General features: G+C 45.9%; 1 pseudogene; it reads left to right on the forward strand.

The window, feature by feature from the left end:
* Positions 1–819: 819 nt before the first annotated feature.
* Positions 820–1,458, forward strand: LOC112429367 (large ribosomal subunit protein eL30 pseudogene; annotated as a pseudogene).
* Positions 1,459–7,565: the final 6,107 nt, after the last annotated feature.

Consider the following 7,565-nt stretch of genomic DNA (forward strand, 5'->3'; position numbering starts at 1 on the left):
TGTAGCGTTAAGATTCTCTTCTCTCAGAGTCTAAGCCGAATGGCAGAAGACAAGATAAAGGAAAATTTTTCCTTCCTCCCTTCTAATGAAAGGTGCACTGCCTCACATTATTTTCTGTTCTAGAATCCGCCTCCCCTCAGGATGACTGCCAGTGAGAATATGCACCCCTCCAAGCGAAGATCTGCACCACTACAGAGGGTGTGGTCTTGCCCGCCACAACTCTCTTAGACCAATTGCCTCAGAACCCATTGAACTATCTTTCTTTCTTTCTTTCTTTCTTTCTTTCTCTCTCTCTCTCTCTCTCTCTCTCTCCCCCTCTCTCTCTCTCTCTCTCTCTCTCTCTCCCCTCCCTACCTTCCTTCCTTCTTTCCTTCTCTTTCTTTTTTTTGACAGGGTTTTGCTCTGTCACCAAGGCTGGAGTACAGTGGCGCTATCTCGGCTCACTGCAACCTCTGCCTCCCAGGCTCAAACAGGATTCTTGTGCCTCAACCTCCAGAGTAGCTGGGATTACAGGCATGCGCCACCATGCCCGGCTAATTTTTGTGTTTTTAGTAGAGATGGGTTTCTCCATGTTGGCCAGGCTGGTCTTGAACTCCTGGCCTCAAGTGATCCGCCCACCTCGGACTCCCAACATGCTGGGATTGCAAGTGTGAGCCACTGTACCCAGCCCCATTGAACATTTAGATTAAATCTTTGGCACCCTTTAACAAGGTAATGGCATTTGATGCCATTTTAAGTAAATTAGTTAACAACACATTTATATCCCAACTAAAAAAAAGTACTAGAATATATGAATGAAGATTTTGTATAAGTAGCTGAATAGTGGGATTGGGAAGTAGTATAAATAGTAACTGGAAAATTAGGTTTTAGTATGCCAGTAATATATATGTCTATAGAACCCTATTATAAACCTGATAAATTTTAGTGGGAAGTCATTAAAGCCTGCAAAAATGGGGAATGTACCTGAAAGGCAGAACTGGAGACTATGATTTTAAAAAATATTTAATGTAGGCTGTGAAGAACTTCGCATTGTGAGAACTCCTTCCTTTCTTGCTCCCTGGCTATCTTAGTGGCAGCTCTTAACCGGGGAGCATCACATACCTAAGGCAGGAAGATGCTGGCTGCAGTGAAGATGAAAAAGTCACTGGAGTTGATAAACTCTAGGTTCCAACTCATTGTGAAAAGTGGACAGTACATGCTGGGATACAAGCAGACTGTGAATATGATCAGACAAGGCAAAGCGAAATCAGTTGACCTCACCAACAATTGCCCAGCTTTGAGGAAATATGAAATAAAGTACAATGCCACACTGGCCAAAACTGGTGTCCATCACCACAGTGGCAATAATATAGAACTGGGCACAGGGTGGGGAAAATACTACAGAGTACACACACTGGCTATCATTGACCCCATTCTGATATCATTAGTAGCATACCAGAGCAGACTGGTGAAAAGTAAAACAAGTACAGTTTTTCTTTCTTTTTTTTTTTTTTGAGACAGAGTCTCTCTCTGTCATCCAGGCTGGAATGCAGTGGCATGTGATTTTGGCTCACTGTAACCTCTGCCTCCTGGGTTCAAGGGATTCTCTCTCCTGCCTCAGCCTCCCAAGTAGCTGGGATTACAGGCGCCTGCCACCATGCCCAGCTAATTTTTATATTTTTAATAGAGACGGGTTTCACCATGTTGGCCAGGCTAGTTTTGAACTCCTGACCTCAAGTGATCTGCCCACCTCGGCCTCCTAAAGTGCTGGGATTATAGGCGTGAACCACCACGCCCGGCAACCAAGCAAAATTTTTCTTTAATAAAACTTGCCTCAGCTTGTTTCAAATAAATATTTAACATAAAAGTTAAGTCATAATTTCTTAAGAAGAATAAACTATGTACAAGTGGCCCAATTTTCAAAAGTCAGACTCTTTCCCAAAACTTACTTTCTTTATTCATCAGAGAAAGAAACCAGTGATATACCACTGGGCATACTTTGAAGGTTGCATATATGCTACAATATTATCTCATGCAGCTGGACTTTTCAGGTCTTTTTCTTAAGATGGTAATTTTTTTCTTCACTAATGTATTTTTTCATCCCTGTTTCATTTTATTTAGTTTTGAGATAGAATCTTGCTTTGTCACCTTGGCAGGAGTGCAGTGGCACAATCATGGCTCACTGCAACCTTGAACTCCTAGGTTCAAGTAATCCTCTCACCTTGGCCTCCCAAAGTGCTGTGCTGGGATTACAGGTGTGATTCACTGCACCCAGCCTATTTATGTGTGTGTGTTTGTGTGTGTGTTTGAGACAGGGTCTTGCTCTGTCTCCCAGGCTGGAGTGCAGTGGCACAGTTATGGCTCTCTATAGCCTCAACCTACCAGGATCCAGAGATCCTCCCATCTCAGCTTCCCAAGTAGCTGAGACCACAGGCATGTGCCACCACACCTGGCTAATTTAAAAAAATTTTTGTAGACAGAGTCTTCCTGTGTTGCCTAAGTTCTGTTTATGTTTTAAATTAATCTTTGCTCATTATTGTGGTGAGTTACTCTTCACAGAAATGTGTCAGGAAATTGAAATAGACTTTTTTGTAATGTAAAAGTTGTGATTGGCTGGCTGGGGCTGGGACCAGGGGCAGGAAGTGGAGAAGTACTGTGTGTCTGTTGTGTTTGTACACTATTTCATTTCATAACAAACCGCTATTCTACTATATCAAAGTCATAGATTTAAAAATTTAGGCTCACAAAAGTTATTTGCTGAAGGCCATGCTCACTTCAGACCAGGCACTTTGCATTCATCATATTATATAATTTTGTCTCACTAAGATCCTAAGAGGTACTGTACTTTTCCTATTTAGGAAGAAACTGAGGCTTAATGCTTTCCTTCAATTCAAACTCACAGTTAGCTGACTCTAAAGTCTGCATCTTCACCTGAGTTCACTGTGAGTGAACCTGTATGTAGCCTTGGGACAGAGATCTTGTTACTGGAACACCAGGGGTTTGGTCTCTGTCCTGCTGCTTGCTGCATAGAAAACCAACCACTGAAACGACGAGTATTACCAAGGAAGAAAGCTTTAGTCAGATGCTGTAGCTGAGGAGATGTGAGCTCAGTCTCAAGTGCATCTCCCTGACTACTAAAATGCCAGGTTTATATATCAGGGAAGAAGTGTAACAATGTGTAAGAAAACAAGAACTGGGGAGGGGCAAGGAAGCAATTATCTGGTGTGGTGATCTGGTGACTTTCAATTCTTTGATACTTACATTTTGAGAGGCCTGAAGGTCCTTTCCTGAGGAAGGAACTCTGAATAAAATAAATATAACTTTCAAGCTGAGACCAGAAGGGTCAATTTCTATGTTTATCAGAAAGAATAGTCTATGGAACTATTGGGCCAGTTTCAATCTTTTTTTTTTTTTTTTTTTTTTTTGGAGCAACATGCTGTTTTAATGAGCGCCTGGGTGTAGGCGGGCTGAGGCCTAAAATGGTGTCAGTCCCAAGTTAGGATGGGGCAAAGGTTTTATAGTCTCATGTAAACAGGAAGTGTCCTAGTCTGATGTAACTGCTACGTCATATCCGGATGGCCTCTTTCTTGATCTTCAGGGGTATGTGTCTTCCAGCCGGCTCTCTTCCTGCTTCTGCTATCTTGCTGACGCACGCTGCTGATGCATGTGGCCTTGTGCCTTGGGACTGGGCCTGAGCACGGAGGAGTTACTCATCCCCTTAAGCTTTCAGGTCCCGGGGAGAATCTTACATTCTTGTCTATTTGGTTATAGAAAAGGGAAAAGGAATGACTTTCTCAATAACTACTTAAGGCATGACATAGTGGGTGGCATGGGCACCTTGGAAAAAGAAAACCTCAATTTTTTGGGTAATCTTTTTTTTTTTTTTTTTTTTTTTTTTTTGAGACGGAGTCTTGCTTTGTGGCCCAGGCTGGAGTGCAGTGGCCGGATCTCAGCTCACTGCAAGCTCCGCCTCCTGGGTTTATGCCATTCTCCTGCCTCAGCCTCCCGAGTAGCTGGGACTACAGGCGCCCGCCACCTCGCCCGGCTAGTTTTTTGTATTTTTTAGTAGAGACGGGGTTTCACCGTGTTAGCCAGGATGGTCTCGATCTCCTGACCTCATGATCTGCCCGTCTCGGCCTCCCAAAGTGCTAGGATTACAGGCTTGAGCCACCGCGCCCAGCCCGGGTATTCTTGAGAGATGGGTTGGTATCCACTATGTCGCTGTAGCAGGAGCATCGTCTGGATCTGGAAACACGTCTGTGCCTGTAAGACAGTTATGTTGAGAGGACAAGGAGGTGTCGACAGGGAGAGGCATGGCCTCATTTGCTGCTTTACGAATGAAAGATCGTGTCTGGATTAAGGATGGGAGGTAATTCCTGAGTGGCTCAGAGTCTGGTAAGGGTGGAGGCTCCAAGACAAAAGTTTGGCCATACATGATTTCAAAGGGACTATAAAAAGAGGGTGCCTTTGGTGTTGTGCAGAGTCTCATGAGGGTGAAAGGAAGATTTTTTTGTCCACGACTGGTGGGTTTCTAGAGCCAGCTTGGTGAGTGGGGCTTTAACGACAGAGTTAACTTTTTCAATTTTGCCTGAAGATTGAGACCTATAGGGTGTGTGGAGAACCCATTTTATACCTAAGGATGTAGAGACGCCTTGGGTAATTTGGCTGATGAAGGCGAGTCCATTATTGGACTGGATGGATGTTGGGAGTCCAAAACTGGGAATTATATGCATGACGAGAGTATGTGTGACAATATTTGCACTTTCTGAAGTTGTTGGGAATGCTTCTACCAACCTGGAGAAAGTACAGACAAAGACTAGAAGATAGCGAAGCCCTTTATCGGGTGACATGCGACTGAAGTCTACTTGCCAATCTTGCCCGGGTACCTGGCCCTGGGCTTGGTGGGTAGGAAAAGACTGTGGCAGGAGGGAGCCCTGGGGTGACACTGAGTGGCAGATAGAGCAGGACTGGGTAATTTCTCGAACACAGATGGAAAGGTGAAGACAACTGAGAATAGGGCAGAGAAGTTGCAGGAGAGGTTTGTAACCAACATGGAAAGAGTTGTGGAGGCTTTGGAGGTGAGGAAGGCTTTGGGAGTAAGGAAGAATGAAGCACTGTTCCTTGACATACCATGGTCCTTGCTTTTTGAAGGTTTTGGGCTCGGAAGTCCTCATTTCTTCTGAGGAGTAAAGAGGAGAGAACAAGGATAGGGACAGAGCATGGCCGGGTTTAGACGGGAGCTGGTTAGCAAGGTGATGTGGGGAGTTTCAATGAATAGAGCATACAGTTGGAGGAGCCGTGGGGCAGGGAAGAGACTTAGTACACTGTGGTGAGCTAGCATGTCTTTGATATTATGGGTTGAATGAACTGTTAGGTTGGCGTGGACAGATAGTTTTAGGCTTTCAAGACTGAGGACAACAGCTGCCACCAATGCTTGGAGACCGGCAGGCCATCTGAGAACTGTGGCTTCAAGCTGTTTTGAGAGGTGGCAACAACCTGGAGGGTGGGTCCCTTAGACTGGGTTAGAACACCTAGTGCAACTCCATGCTGTTCATCAGTATAGAGGGAGAAAGGTTTGGTGAGGTCTGGGAGAGTGAGGACGGGAGCTGAGATGATGAGGACGGGAGCTGAGATGAGAGCCTTTTGGAGTAGACGGAAAGGTTGGGTAATAGGCTGTGCAGGGTTTGAAGGCTCATGGAGAGGGCCTTTAGTGGCTTGGCATAACAGTTTGGCAAGTAGAGCAAAGGAGGGAACCCAGAGCTTAAAATATCCTGCTAGTCCTAGAAAAGAGAGAATTTCTTACTTAGTTTGTGGAGGTGGGAGGGACTGGAGGAGGGATATGCGGTCAGTTGTTAGCCCTCGGGTTAGCGGGGTAAGGACTAGGCCTAGATAGGTGAATGAGGGGGTGCATATTTGTGCTTTCTTAGGGGAGACCTGATACCCCTGTTCTGCCAAGAAGTTTCAAAGAGTATGGGCGTTGCAGTCTCTTTGAGAGGGGTGACACAGGAGCAGATCATTAACACATTGAAGGAGAGTGGATGGTTTCAGGGATAAGGTACAGATGTTACAAGCAAGGGCCTGTCTGAAAAGGTGGGGGATGTCTCTGAAACCTTGAGGTAGTACGCACCAGGTGAGCTGACATGAAATGTGGGTGTCGGGGTTTTCCCACGTAAAGCCAAAGAGGTTTTGGGAATCAGAGTGTAAAGGCACTGTGGGAAAAAAAAAAAAAAAAGCATCCTTTAGGTTTAGGACAGAAAAATGGGTGGTATTAGAGGGAATTGTGGAAAGTGAAGTATATGGGTTAGGAACTACTGGACATACTGGGAGTACAGCTTGGTTAATGAGCCTGAGGTCCTGGACTAAGTGATTAAGTTCCATCTGGCTTTATTAACAGGTAGAACTGGTGTGTTAAAAGGGGGATTTGTTGGGCGGAGTAGATGACCAGCGAGGTGGTGAGAAATGACAGGCTTTAGGTCTATGAGAGCTGCTTGGGGATAGGATACTGCTTCTGTGATAGGAACTGGGTGGGCTGTTTAAGGGTAACGTGGACGGGGGTGTGGTGTTCTGTGACTGAGGGTGTGGAAGTATCCCAAAAAGCAGAGTTAACTACGGATGGGGGATAAGAACAGGTTGCATGTTTTAAGGTGGGAGGTTGGAGTAGTAGAAGAAAGTTAGACGCCCTGGAGGGGTCTAGGTTAATGTGTTGGGTACAATGGGGAACATGGAGGTGGAGAATAGTGTGAAGTTTTGAAAGGATATCTCTGCCTAGGAGCAGAGTTGGGCATGAGGGCAGGACTAAGAAAGAGTGAGTGAAGGGAAAGGTGTTCAGGGAGCAGAAAAATGAAGCAGGGGACTCGGGGTTTGGAGACGTCTCCATCAATTCCCACAACAGAGACTTGGGAGGACTGGGTGGGTCCTGAAAAATTAGGTAAAGCAGAGTAGGTTGCCCGGTATTAATTAAAAAAACATACTGGCCTACCTGCCACCATCAGAGTTACCCTTGGCTTGGATGAAGCGATGGTAGTTGTCGGGGCGTCTGTTCCAGGGCACCGTCAGTCTTCAGCGGCAGGGTAGGAGGTTCTGGCTGGCTCAGGAAGGGATGGCGGCGGTCCGCGCGGGAGCTGCTCACAGTCCAACTTCCAGTGGGGTCCAATGCAGAGGGGGCATGGCTTGGTGGTCTTATTTGGGTTTGGGCATTGTCTGGTCAAGTGGCCTTCATTGCCACACTTGAAACAGGTGCCAGGTGGAGGTGGATTGCTAGGAGGCTTCTGTGTGGAGCTGTGGCCCCGTGGGCCTGCACGGTCTCTAATGGCAGAGGCAAGCATTTGGAACTCTGCCTGTTTTTGCCTTTTACTTTCCTCATCACGATTGTTAAAGACTTTGAAGGCTAAATTAAGGAGGTCTTATTGTGGGGTTTGAGGGCCGTCGTCAAGCTTCTGAAGCTTGCACCAAATATCGGGGTGGATTGGGAGATGAGCTGAAGGTTTAAAATAGTGGTTCCTTCTGGGTTGGTTGGGTCTAGGTTGGTGTATTTTCTCATGGCTTCAGTTAAATGAGAGAGAAAAAGGGCTGGGTTTTTGTCAGGA

The sequence above is a fragment of the Macaca nemestrina genome, chromosome 3, assembly GCF_043159975.1.
Source record: "Macaca nemestrina isolate mMacNem1 chromosome 3, mMacNem.hap1, whole genome shotgun sequence".
Classification (NCBI taxonomy): Eukaryota; Metazoa; Chordata; class Mammalia; order Primates; family Cercopithecidae; genus Macaca; species Macaca nemestrina.